The sequence below is a fragment of the Triturus cristatus genome, chromosome 8 (genome assembly GCF_964204655.1).
Source record: "Triturus cristatus chromosome 8, aTriCri1.1, whole genome shotgun sequence".
Classification (NCBI taxonomy): domain Eukaryota; kingdom Metazoa; phylum Chordata; class Amphibia; order Caudata; family Salamandridae; genus Triturus; species Triturus cristatus.
In genome coordinates this window covers 845,258,272-845,271,846 of record NC_140591.1, presented here as the reverse complement: position 1 = coordinate 845,271,846, position 13,575 = coordinate 845,258,272, and the positions used below count along the sequence as shown (strand labels likewise).

Genomic DNA, 13,575 nt, shown 5'->3' with positions numbered 1-13,575 from the left:
AATGTACATTACATGCCTTTGTATATTTTTTCAGTGGTTTCGCCTCCCCGTCTTTCCTGTACTTCATTTGTTTATTGTCACTCGGAGCCAATAACCCTCATTTAGACCCAGACTCATATATTATTTCATTTCACACTTTTGTACGTGTCGCAGTAAAAACAACCAGGGGTAAGTTCGCAAGGAATTGCACCGACACCTTGATTAGCGGCAGGGCTGCATTAGAGAACAAGCATTTGCAATGCAATAGGTCTCGCAGTTACACGAGTTAAAGCTATTGGCATTGTAAATGACAATGCCAATAGGCATTGTTATTTGCAATGTCAATAGCTCAAACTCGCGTAAATGCGAGACCTAATGCATTGCAAATGCTTGTTGCTTTTTCTATGTGTGCTGCCTTGTGCAGCACACATGGAAAAAGCTAAATGCCAAGGTTTGTTTATGTACAGGAAGGTGTCCCTTCCTTTAAATAAACAAACCTTTTTTTAAATGCTGTTTTGTAACTTACGTGTGCTGCACGAAGCAGCACACATGTAAGTTACAAACTGGCCTTTTAGGTTTGTTTATGTGCTGGAAGGGACACCTTCCTGTACATAAACAAACCTCCCTGCTTGCTGACACCCTTGCACTCTGGTGCAAGGCTGCCTGCGCTGGCGCTAAGTTGTGAAACTTAGCGCCATCGCAGGGGGAAACGCGAGGCTGCGCCATATCCTTGAGAATAGGGTGCAGCCTCATGTTTCTGAAGTGGCGGAGAGAGGCGTTAAACCAAGAAGGCGAACGCCTCTCTCCGCCACTTCATTGAGAATATGGCCCTGTGTGTGTTGCTGGCACTCATCAGCCGCCGGTGGCGATAGTCTAAGTTCTGGTGTCATCAACATTGGCACTGATGACAACAACATTACATAGCAATTCTCTGTTTTAAAGCACACAAATATATTACATCCGCTTGTAAGCAGATTTGTAAGAGGCAGATAATAATTGCGTCCTTTTGATTGCTCTTTCGTTGCACAATTGTTTATAGTACCCCTATACTTTGTACTACCTGTTTGCCATGCTGTTGGTGTTATGCATAGGTCCATGAACAGACATTATTTCAATCCTTGTTCTGCGAACTGGACTTCCCTTGCCCTCTCAAATTAATTTCAGAATAAAGCACAATTATTTAGTAGCTAATTTGACATCTTTAGCCTCATATCTTTGTCTGTTTCGCCTTAGTAGATGTTGGCCCCAGACATCCACGTGTAAACACATAGCTCACCACATCTGCGATGCATTACTTTGTATTAAATCTCCACATGTGCTTCTTAATCCTGGTATCTGTTCTTCCCAAACACAATTACAAATGTTGTCATTTCCCATGCCTCCGAGAAGCCCCGTGCTTCAACTGAAATGTTCCCCCAGCTGTTTTCGGGGCTCTGAACTTTGAAATTGAAGACACTTGGCACAGCACCATCCTTTGAAAAAGGTAAACAACTGAGCGGTGCACCTTTTCCATTCTTCCTCTCCTGAATTATTGGAGATGTTTACAATCTGTGCGGCGGAAACTACGGGGCATATTATCAAGCACAGCGTTAAAATTATCGGTGCTTTAGCAGCTAAAGCGGCGATAATGGGCTTTATAATATGCCGCAGAGAATTCCAATAGAAGCCCATGTTGACACCAGAACACGGGCTTCTATGGGAATTCTCAAGGGCATATTATCAAGCCCATTATCGCCACTTTAGAGGCAGTTTTCTGCCGCTAAAGCGGCGATAATTTTAACGCGGTTTCTTGATAATATGCCCCTTCATTCTCCCTCACGTTTCTCCATTTACCTGACTTGTGTGTTTGTCCATTTTGACTCCTAATTAGTATTTCTGTGTATAGCAGTCTGAGATCAGTGCCTTCTTTGATAAGACATGATAACTTGACATGCTCATGTGATAGTTATGAGGAAAAATATGTGCCACCGTCAATATTTCAGGCAATACCTAACATGGCTGTGCTTTACCAGAACATGATGGACACATTTTGTATCGCGAAAAGCTATGGGAGGTAATAATTAAGTTACATTTAGGGATGCGGGAATATTCGTGCAATTTACTTTTGTACAATTACATGATATGTGAAAAAAATCCGCAAAATTACACAAAATGCATAGCCGGCACATGGAGCTACATTTTCATGTGAAATGAGCCCTTGTGTGCATTTTGTGTTGATATTTTTAGGCGACAGTGTGCTTTAGTTGGATCATTTGATTTGAAGCCATGTTTCTTCATGCAGCACCATGATAAAATGAAGCAGTGCGCAGTCACTTAATTCCCCAATTTGACAGCTTGTTCCACAGATGAGAGCGGTTGACTTTATCAAATGCTGTGCTGTAATCTATATAGTAGGCATATAGTGTACGGTACGTGTGGATTGCATTGTGGAAATAATGGATCTCCGGATGCATTAGTAATACATACAACTCGCCATCCAACGAAAGGAAGCAAGCAGTTTCAATAAAGCAATCCCTTCAATTTCCATTACCCAGTTTCCGCACTTGTGGAATAGGGTGAAACAGACATCTCAATAACAGTGCAATCCCCAACCCACCACCCCTTACTTAGTGTCAACTTAACACAATAGTTATCCATCCATTAGGATCTCTTCTTTCAGTCATTTTACACCCCTTACAACTCTTGTTTGCTCTTAACCGACCTACCACCCTCCCCCCAGACATGCTGCTTACTATCAACCCATACGTTCATGACCTTGGGTTACACTGGCATGTGAAGTGTCCTTTGCTCTACGTAGAGAGTGCCACCTGAAGTACGGGTGGGGGAATATAACACGGTGGGCCTGGGTTTACATGTGACCACTAGCCAAGACCAGTAATAGCGCCAGGTAATCAGAACTCTGCTGTCAAGGCCCTCCTCGGCTAGACTATCTACCCCGTCCGCATCTGGGTGCTTAAGGAGCTCCACCAGTGCTACCCAAGCCCTGGCCACTTCTAACGTCTTCTTGCTCCCTGTCCTTTTTGCCATTTGTACTCTGATTGCTCCCTCACATTCCGCCCACCTTACAAACTCTTTTGCCCATCTGGCTAAATTAGGGCCGCTCCTCGCCTTCCAAGGACTCGTGATATCTATTTTAGCCAAAACCAGCCCTAAGTCGAAAAACTTGCTTGTGACCTTGGTTCTGGTCGTGTGTGGGAGCCAATGCAGCAATTGAAAGTACTATTGATGATATAGCAGACAAGCCAGAACCCTGTTTGATAAAAGCTTATAATTTTCCAATTATTTACGGAGAACGTATTGTGCAAAAATCTTGTCATCATAGTCCTGGTTGTGATGTGTCTTTATTTTTTGGGGATAATCTTTCCCTCCTTCGGTATATCAGATAAACTATTGATCCTTTCCATGATGGGGGTATGGGACCAGAATGCGAATCTATAAAGACTAAATGGCATAGGAGAGTACTCCAGAGAGTGGGATCATGTTTTAGAATATTAATAGATAATCCGTTGGGCCTGGGAGTTTGAGAGGCTCGACTCTTCACTACAAGTGAGATGATATTGTCTTGTGTTATAGCTAATGATACATTGAGATATGGTTTTCAAGTTGCTGGTAACATACGGTTGCCTGCATAGAGGTCTTTGACGTGTGCCTCCCATTTCTTGAAAGGAATAAGGTGGTCACTTGCTGTCCTATAGGCATGTGTCCCAAGTCCGACCAAGAACCATAATCTATTGGGTTGATTTTCAATGATAATGTGTATAAGGTTCTTTCATGCTGCTTTGTGTTGATTATATTTTATTGTCTTGAGCACTTATTTGTAATTTGTTTTTTTTTACACTTGAGCGAGCAAAATAACTCCCAGGCCTGTCAATTATCTGCCTTCCTACTAAGGAATGACGTTACTCAACACTCTACCACAGATACCTATGTAATGGGTATGATAGTCCCTCCCATCATTTTCAATGAAACGTAGCTAAGGCTGACCACCCCATTCTCATAGACTGGTCAAATCAATTCCTGGCTCCATTCTCCCTCCAAAGGAAATCCAACGTTATCCCTGCAAGCCATTCCAACTAACCCAGGAGGTGCCAAAATGGACAGTCTATATGAAAAAAACATTATCACGATCATGGATGAGTTTGCACCACTAAGTGAAAAAGAAAACAAAACAAATCCAAACCCTTATTATATTGGTTCATGAAACAACAAAACCAAGAGATAATAGCCCTCAGAATAATAGAACGGACATGGTGTTTCAACTTCTCCTGTGGGAACCCCTTGACATTCTTCCTATGGAAGGAAGAAATATAAGTAACCTTTGAGGCAAATGTATAATTTATTTTATAGACCATGTTGAGAATATTCTCAGGAAACTATATGAAGTATTTACGCAGTTAGCAAACTTCTTACCAGCTCCCAAGATAGTAGCCTCCTCGAAGAAAACTGTGATCTACTTGCCCCATGTTTTCAAATAGAAAGCTGACAGAAATGAATCTTCTGTTGCCCAGTCTCCCACAACCCACAAAAATGAGAAATAGTTCCGAAATTCAGCATCACATGGTCAAAATTCAGAGAAAACCTCTGCTAAAACTGAGAAAATGCTATCACCTGCTCTGTGACCCTCCTCACACTTCACTGATCCCATTCCAGAGATTATATTCAAAGAAATCAGTACCTCCCTCACCCCATGCTGGGTAAATCTGATAGGTATATCACTTTTGCAAAATGCCATACAAGACTTATAAAAGGTCCTTCATTTGACCCACCTATTGGAAAAAAGCTAGAAACTGACTCAGAAGAACTTAACAACTACCACCCAATGTTAAGCCTTCAATTCTTACCAAAGTTATTGAAAATAATGTGGAGAGCTAGTGCAAAAAAACAATCTTCTTGATGACTACCAATCAGGTTTTTGAATCGACTGCAGCTCATGAACTGTGATGCTCCAATTTATGGATGATGGACTTCTTTCCTTTTACAAAGGGAACGCCTCCCTCTTTACCCTTCTGGATTTACTGCAGCATTTGACACAGTCATACGTGCTCCTAAAGATTTTTGATGAGACAATGGGATTCAAAGGGGTAGTCTTCAGGTGGTTTGACTCATACCTTGATAATCAATGTCATTTTATAAAAATCACAAACTGTGAATCTAAACTTCCACCTCTAAGGTTAGGAAATGGCTCCAGAATCTTTCAATCCCTCTTCATTTTATACTTGGAATGACTCATCTCTTACCACTTCTATGAGAAGACACACAGATGTATCTAAAAGTACCTTGCCTGAGGACATTGCCTACCGAGCACAGATCTTGGACAAAATTCCATCTTGGATGACATCACCACTTCAAACTAAACCACATCAAAATCGAATTCTTGGTGATATCTCCTCCTAACTGCTTCAACCCAGTACAATCATGGATGGATACTCGCAATATCCAAAACTGTTACCCATCCATCATCGAGAGCAAAAAGCTTTGGCCTTTACAATCAGCCTCCTACTCCACATAAATACCTTAGCTAATGGAGCTCATTTGCAAATTAGACTGTTATATGGTAACATATGTTATATGTTCATGGCATGATCTATGACATCATTTAGGACATATATTTTCAGGAGAATAAGCAAAGAAAACATTGCAAGCTTAAATATGGCCAATCAATTGCCTTTGCCAATGTTTGTTTACCTATGGTGGACGCGCTTATGGTACGTGGAAATATCTGAATACCTGTATTTTTAATTTTCTTTTTTGTTCTTTCTGCATATAACTCTTATTACCACTTGTGAGCCTAACAGATTCCTGAACATTTTTCAGAGCTTCTGCCATTTTTAGCAGTGTACGTGGTCTTTATATGCATATTTATGTTCGCCCACAGCACAATGTGAGTCACTGATTTAAAACACAGCAGTAACTCAGTGCTTTAGGTTTTGCAGATTTCTATGTCACTTGAGGTTCTGACATGCTTGCTCTTCTTGCTTTTCTCATGGACAATTTTTTGGTGCAAGTAAAATATCTTGTTTTTTTAAAAAAAAAAACACCAATGTAGGTTTCCTTCATGAATGATGGGTGGTGAGAAAAAAATGCATTCCGTAGCTGAGTTCCAGGGTTGGATGTGAGTTTATAGAAAAATGGTTCCATGGAAACCAAATTCTGAAACACTATTTCACATAGACTGTTTATTTGAAACTAATTTTTTCAGGGTGAATGTCATTAACCATTTGGTAGAAACCGATTTGTTCGATCTTAACCTTGAAGTAGGCATTACAATAGCTAAGTGAAACAATTCCCTCTGCTAACACCAATGCGACATTATCATACATTTTGGGGGGTTTTATATAGCGCGAACTCGACCCAAAGGTATGAGAGCCCCTTACATGAGCAACAGTTGTGTTACGGACAGACAAATTAATTTTGTGAGCCACTGGGATATAGAGTGATTTGCCCAGAATCACAGGATCTTGATGGCTCCTGCCGGGATCAAACGTGGTTTTCCAGCTTCGAGGTCGACCACTCTAGCTATTAGGCCACATACTCTCCCCATTCCTATTTTGTGTGTCAATTTCATGTATACAATATGTGCATCGTGTACCTTATTGATCTCTGTAACTGCTCAATGTGTAAGACAAAATACTTCATAAGAAAGACAGTATTCCATTATTATGAATCATAGCATTTAATCAGGGAGCAGTAATCTATATTTCAATATGTCTGGTGCCTGCTATCTCCATGTGTGGGCTCTGCTTTTTACAGTGTATGTTTTATAAGCTGGTGAATAAAACTGAGTGGAGAAATGGGCATTATGTATTTTCCAGCGCATTGTGTCATATCATATTTTTGCCAGAGAATTGCATAACCTCGCTCTCATTTCCTCAGCACTGGGTCATGCTGTGCTATCTCAGTCAAAGTCCTGCTTTGGACATTTTAATTGCACCTCCAGGTTATGTGAGGGTTTTGGAGGGTGAAACCCATGATGATTGGTTTCCATTAATTCCATGCAAATGTTTATTATTCTTGGATCCCGGGCTCATTGCATCATACTCGTGAACAATTAATCTTGATTGCTACATTCCCAACTTGCAACACAGAACAGACCAGTTTTCTGTCAATTTCAGTTCCAAAGTCCTGCTTTCCCACTCTTTGTTTTTTTATAAATTCAGGACATTCTTATTTTCCAAGATTATTTCGTTTTTATTCTGTTTTTACCGGAAAATGTGTTGAGTTGATCATATTCAACCAGGAATATTGTTCCTTCGCCTTTTTCAATAATACTTAATATATACCATACATTCCCGTTTGTAAGATTCAAGTAGGCACCTGAAGGAGTCCTTCACTTTTTCAAACAAAATTTTGGGAAATGCATGGCCGTGAAAGGTAGTGTATTCCTAGACTAATTATAATCAGCAATGTTCCTTTAATCGGCTTAAATTAGGTGAGACCACCACTGCTTATGCGTTAGACCATATATTTGTTTAAGCAGAAACCCCCAGAATTCCTGGATTTTAATATTTTTATTTCTCAGTTTTGGTTATTTTGAAAACATAAAGTGCTGCATTATAACGGTAGAATATAATTGTTTCCCAAATTATTTACACGTGTATAGTGATAACCGACACATGTTTACAAATTCAAAAGAGTCAAATATTAATGCACCGTTTGGGTGCTGGAGATAAGCCCCCCTTTTTGCATTGATTACGGGCATATGATGGACCCCACATCAACAGCAATTTCATTGCTGTGAGAGCATGATGATGTCAACTAGAGTGGCAATGTATTCACACCAAATCTTATAATAACAAGCATTGGCAAATCCAATAGGTCTCACTATTGGGACCCACTCGCTGAGCCAATAGTTTTAGCCATGAGGCACAGCACCCCAGATGGAGGACCACATGGCTTAAATAATTTAAGAAAAAAAAGCTTTCTACACAGCAGGCCTTCTTCTGTTGTTTCCAAGTTCAGCGGTTTTCTGAGGCTGGAATCCAGGGGTGGCACTTGTACGCCAATTTCTAGTTTGTGGGTGGGGAGGGATCATTAGTCAATGGGGCTACTATTCCCACAGGTCAACCCTACCCACTTTTACATCACATCCTGTGGAATTAGGACTAAACAACCCCACAGTGCATCTCTCTGCCCAAATCCTAAATGTCGGGACCCTCTTCACTGGGACAGAGCCAGGGGCACACCTCTAAGCTGTGTCCAGTATAATGAGTCAATCCTCCTGGGAAAACAGTTCTGCAATGGGTTTTATCCCCCTGGAGCAGATGCCAGTCTGTCTACCTACACAAAGGAGTAGGTAAGCTAAGGTGTCACCCACATTTGCCTCTCAGAGGCTGTAGCCCTTTTGAAGTTTGGCCGTTTGTGACCACCGACCTTGGCTCATCCTGGCAGCAGAAGGTCACACCTCTTCCCACCAGCAGGCCCTTTCACACCTTTTCACAGAAGGGCAGCAGGCTGTCTCGGGTGACAACTGCTAAAGTTAAGCAGAAGAGGCTACAAGAAGTATGGGGCAAGAAAGTGGTGACTTTCTAAAGTCATTGATGTATTAAAAGTTACCTTAAATCCGACTTCAGCAATAAGTTGAGCTTAATGTAACAATTATTTTGATTCCTTGAAGAACTCTATTTGGTGGTCGCAAATGGATGTTAGCACATAGTGTGTGGGCTAGTGAAACACCATGTTAGTCAGTGGTAGTACTGGCTTTACTACAGTGAAAATAACTATTTTGAGGTTTCACTGTCAGGATCTGTAAAGTTTAAATTTGGCATGTCCTTCTCCCAAATAGCTGGCACACTGTCTTATGGACTACTAAAGCCTGTTTTAAGGGTGATTTACAAATATTAACAAGCATTGGCAAAACCTATAGGTGTGGGCTATTTTAGGTGAAATCATGGTTTGTTGTGATAGCTGTATACTGTGAGGTATGTGTGGATGCACAAATATAGTATATATGCAGACACAAGTGCATATTATACCTGAGGTAACTCAAATGTGATAGTTTAAGACCATTGTGTTGGACAGCAGGCTATCTCCAAGACAGACACGGCAATAGGTATTGATTCTAAACCCAGAGCTGTCTGTCATGGGAAATTGTAACTTGATTATTGGATGAGTCATCAAGTGTCAAAGCAATATTAAGGTTATTGATATCAATTAGGTGTAAACTTCTTATGGTAGAGTTATCTTCCTGGTCCCACAGACCTCACAAATGAAGGCTACAGAGAATAAGGCAGCACACGAGTCACAGGCTCGACCAAGAGTGAGTGGTAATGCAAGCATGCTGATTCCTGAGTTATGTCTGCGAATCCAAAAGATGTTGCATGTTGTAGACTTAGTGGCAGTGTAGTGTGTCAACTCAGTGCGGTATTCTGTGAGATATGAAAGTGGCAATGTGAGTTAGGGGGTTGTAACAGCCGAAGAGTGAGTGATTGGTATTGCTATGGGTGGTGCTGATGTGAATGTGTGACTGGCTGACGTTGCTGAGTAAGAGGGTCTTTCGGGCAGGGTGTCTTTGTAAGAGGGTTTTATGCTTTCTCTGGTGGTCAGGAGTTAAACTCACTCTAGAGTTATGCACCTCCTAGTGTTTACCTTACTTTTTCCTGAGGGCACTTTAAACATGTGGTGTCCGTTTGTGAGTCCGATGATGATGAACTTCCCGAAGGAAAAGACAGGCAGACATATGGCTGGAAGTAAACTGATTGATGGGCTCAATGCTCCCAAAATGGGTTTGAACAATGTCACAGTTCATGCCTTTGTCACAGTTGCTTAAATTCTAGCATGCAATGCCAAAGGTCTACCAAGAGTTAAGGAGGTGACATACTAGAAAAGGCGTATGAAAATGTCTAAGAAACAACAGACATTCAGCTTTCTAGTCCCATCAAGTACCTTCCTCCTCTCAAGACACTGGCCCAGGACTTTTGCCTCAACAGCTAGCATAGTCTTTGCTGAGAAAGCAGGGCCGGACAGGGAACAGAAACCGGCCCTGCCAAACTGCTCAGCCCCCCCCCCCCCCACCCGGGTGAGGGGAAGTGCAGCCGAGCAGTTTGCGAGGGCCGGTTTCAGCCGATTTTGCTACAGGGGGACGATATTGCCGACCCCCGGTAACAAAAACGGCCCCCCCAGGGGCCCAAACCCGGCCCCCACCCAAGCGGCCTACCTGGGAAACGCCCAGTGCCTGCTATGGCCAGTCCGGCCCTGTGAGCAAGAGAAACTGTGCCTTAGAGAAAAATCATCTTTCATCTAGAGTGAAGACGGACATTGTTTTAATTTCTTGTGATGTGATGCACCATTAAGCTGCTGCAAGTTACATATGTAATATATAGATATTTAAAGAGTTTCCGGTGCTAATATCATGAAATTTGAGCTTTGAGCATGCAACAAAAATTCAGTGATCTTTGACGATATAGGCTACTACTAAGTAAATGTCCCTGAACTTTAAATGTATGTCAAGCAGTAATGTGCACAGAAAGCGCCCAGAGGGGAAGAGAAGCGATTATAAATTCCGCAAGTGGGCTGGTCATAAAAGGTTACTGGTAGTTTGAGAATAGCTACAAAGTGCCCTGTGCCATCTGGTACACTTTCAGCTGATCCCGACATTATAGTGTTTAGCGATTTGTTAGATTTCTAGTTTCATTTCTACCAGCTTTGTTGTGGTTTTAAAAATCCTAGCATGCAGAATATAAAAAATACTAACAATATAGCTGTCTCTGTTTCCCCATTTCGGGGAATCCATCTATGATATGACAAGCAGGGAAACATCTGATAATTACATCAACCCAAAGTGGTTAAGTGGTTGACTCCAAAATTAAGACTACATAAAAATGCTGAACAAACATAAACATAAAAGTGCTTACTAGCACAACAAGCTTTCTTTACTCAGAGCAAAGAATGAGATTATGTTGACACCAAAAGGGAAAACATTGTTCTGTGCACAGCACCTTACGTTAGAGTGGAGGTGGAAAACCCACTGAAAGCTTGTGCCAGATGTCTGGCTCAGCTCAAGGTTCACTTGGTTCCTTGAGCCCAAAACGAGCCAAAGTTTTATGTATTTTGTGTCTGCCTCTCATGCTCTAACCTCACGCACCAAAAATTAAAGAAAAAGGGCCATATTTACAAGAAAATGGCAGAGCACTGAGCTGCGACAAATTGTACAGCGCCGCGCTCCGCCATTTCCAAAACACAGGGATGCACCATATTTACAACAATATGGCACACCCCTGTATCTTCCCTAGCGATGACACTCAAAATAGCTGCCTAGTGCCAACACAGACACACTTGAGCCACAGTGCAAGGGTGCCTGTGTTGCAGGGACTAATGGTTTATGTGCAGGATGGTGTCCCTTCCTGCACATAAACAATCAATAATTGTGATTTGCTACTTCTATGTGTGCTGCATTCTACAGCACACATATAAGTAGCAAATCACCATTATATAATGACTGTTCTATGCTGTGTGCCATCCTTTTACTCTATTGTAAAAAGAGAATGCGCTTTAGTAGGGGCGATGGTGTGAATCCATTTATATTTACATTTTTGGGTCAGTTCAATGATCGTGATACACTGGGAAGCAAAATGCTTGCTGTCAGTCAGGGGTGAAAGATACACACCGACCAACAATATGGACATAGTGCCCGACGCCCATCAGTTACAAAGAAAGATGCGCCTGTATGTTTTTTGTGTTTTCAGGTGTCTGCAAAGAGTGGGAGTTAGTGTGTCTACTGGGAATGACACAGGAATAAACTTTGCAATCGTGCATCAATTTGTACATCTCCAAAAGGGAGAGCTAGGAACCCCGTCTAATACTAGGATTGCTAACTTAAAGTGAAATTTAGGGGGCACAGAAAGAAACAGATGGCAGAGAAATGGGGTCACAATGCAAATAAACAGCGAGTGTCACACTGAAGAGAAAGCTTAGAAGATGACCGGAAATCAAGAGACCGCAAGGGCAGTGACACGAGGAGATAAGGGACACATTATACAAAGGCAAAGATACGAGCTGCGAAAATACACATTACACAAGAAGAGGTGAGAGCTAAATACAAGGGCAGGGAGATAATGTGCAGAGAGAAGTGAAAATCACAAAGACACACAGGAGAAATGAGAGAGAAAAAGGCACACAGTGACTATGAGTCTTGGGTTGAAAATATTGGCAGCGGCCAGGTTTGTTAAGTTTAGAACAGGATTGTAAAAATAGAAGTGAACTCAAATTACCTTTGAAGTTAAAAGAGTAAATCACTTGCCTCATTGCTGATATGCGATGGAAGTGAGATGGTGGGAGGGACTGGCAAGCCACAAACTGGAATGCAGCACTGGAACAAAAACAACAAGAGTAATGTACATAGAAGAGAAGGGGCGAGACAGAGGATGTGGCATAACAACCAGAACTGCCGACTTTGGAGCTGGTGAGCTGGGTTCGAGTCTCTGCGTCACCTCAACATCCTGTACAAGCACATATGAAATGCATACTAACACAAAAAGTTTAAATCAAAGACATCGGACAAGCGTGCTTCAAATACATGCAGGCAGGGAGAGATTAGGTAAACGTAAACAGAAAATATGCTGGAGATGAAACCGAATAAAAGAAGTTTCACCCATCAAAGTGGATGAAAAGGAGTACTTGGGCCCCGGGACACTGATAAGACAAACATGCAAGGAAAAACAAGAAACAGCATGCTAAAACTAATAGAAATGTAGGAAAGGTAAGTGATATGAACCAATGAAAAGTAAGGGAGGGATTTAAGCCCTTTTTAAAATGTATATTAAATACAATAGATTTCACAAGCACAGCACAAGATCTGTGCAGGCAAAACCTAAAAAGGAAAGTTTGGGTATGGCAAAACAGGTTATTTTGCCATGTCAAGATGGCAGTTTCAAATATGCCCGGCTAGTCTGTGATGGCAGACTTAGAGCCATGTTTCAATTTGTCACAGCAGATGTGGCACTCCAAGTGCTGCAATCCACTAGTGACATTTAAATTACTAGCCCTGAGGACATTTTGTACAGTATCCAAGGGTCTTATAAGTAAGTTAAATGTGCCAATCTGGGATTGGCCAATGTCACATGCACTTTGTGGGGTCAGATCACATGCATAGGGGTCTGGCAAGTGAGGCACTTCAATGTCCAAAAACCAGCAGCATCAGTCCAGAAATTGTGGGTGATCATGCAAAAATGGTTTACTTTCCTTACAAAGGAGAAGTAAAGGAAGACTGAAGCCAGGCTTTTCCTCCAAGAGGTCTGCCCTCGGGCTTAACCGGTCACTCAAAAGGGCTAGCTATGGGCCGTAGAAGTTGAAGATGGCCCACAGCCCTCCTGGAGCCACCACCCAACCTAAAAAAGGGTCTACTCAGGGACATCAGCTTATCGTCCTCCACTGGGTTCTTTACCATATTCTCCAAATGTGGACCAAAGAGATTTGTACCAGAGAAGGGGAGAAATATTAGTATAGATTTTTTTAGAATTACTGACTTTCCAGGAATATATCCACAGGTTTTTAAAAGCAGCCACAAAAGAATGTGATGTAGCTGCTGCAGTGGAAAGGGATTCCAAATTTATGTCAGGTAGAAACCTCACTCGATTTTCCATGATAAAAAGAATGAGCATA

The 13,575-nt window shown here is 41.7% G+C and overlaps 1 protein-coding gene and 1 long non-coding RNA gene across 3 annotated transcripts in view; one reads left to right on the top strand and one right to left on the bottom strand.

Annotated features, from left to right (window-relative positions):
- The window catches only part of LOC146805161 (uncharacterized), a 245,637-nt gene that overhangs the window by 68,243 nt on the left and 163,819 nt on the right, over window positions 1-13,575 (bottom strand). The window contains exon 4 of the long non-coding RNA XR_014967794.1: window positions 12,215-12,283. This is a non-coding gene — a long non-coding RNA (uncharacterized LOC146805161). The remainder of the gene's footprint in view (window positions 1-12,214; window positions 12,284-13,575) is intronic.
- EPHA3 (EPH receptor A3) overlaps window positions 1-13,575 on the top strand; it is an 853,417-nt gene that overhangs the window by 762,587 nt on the left and 77,255 nt on the right. The window lies entirely within an intron of this gene.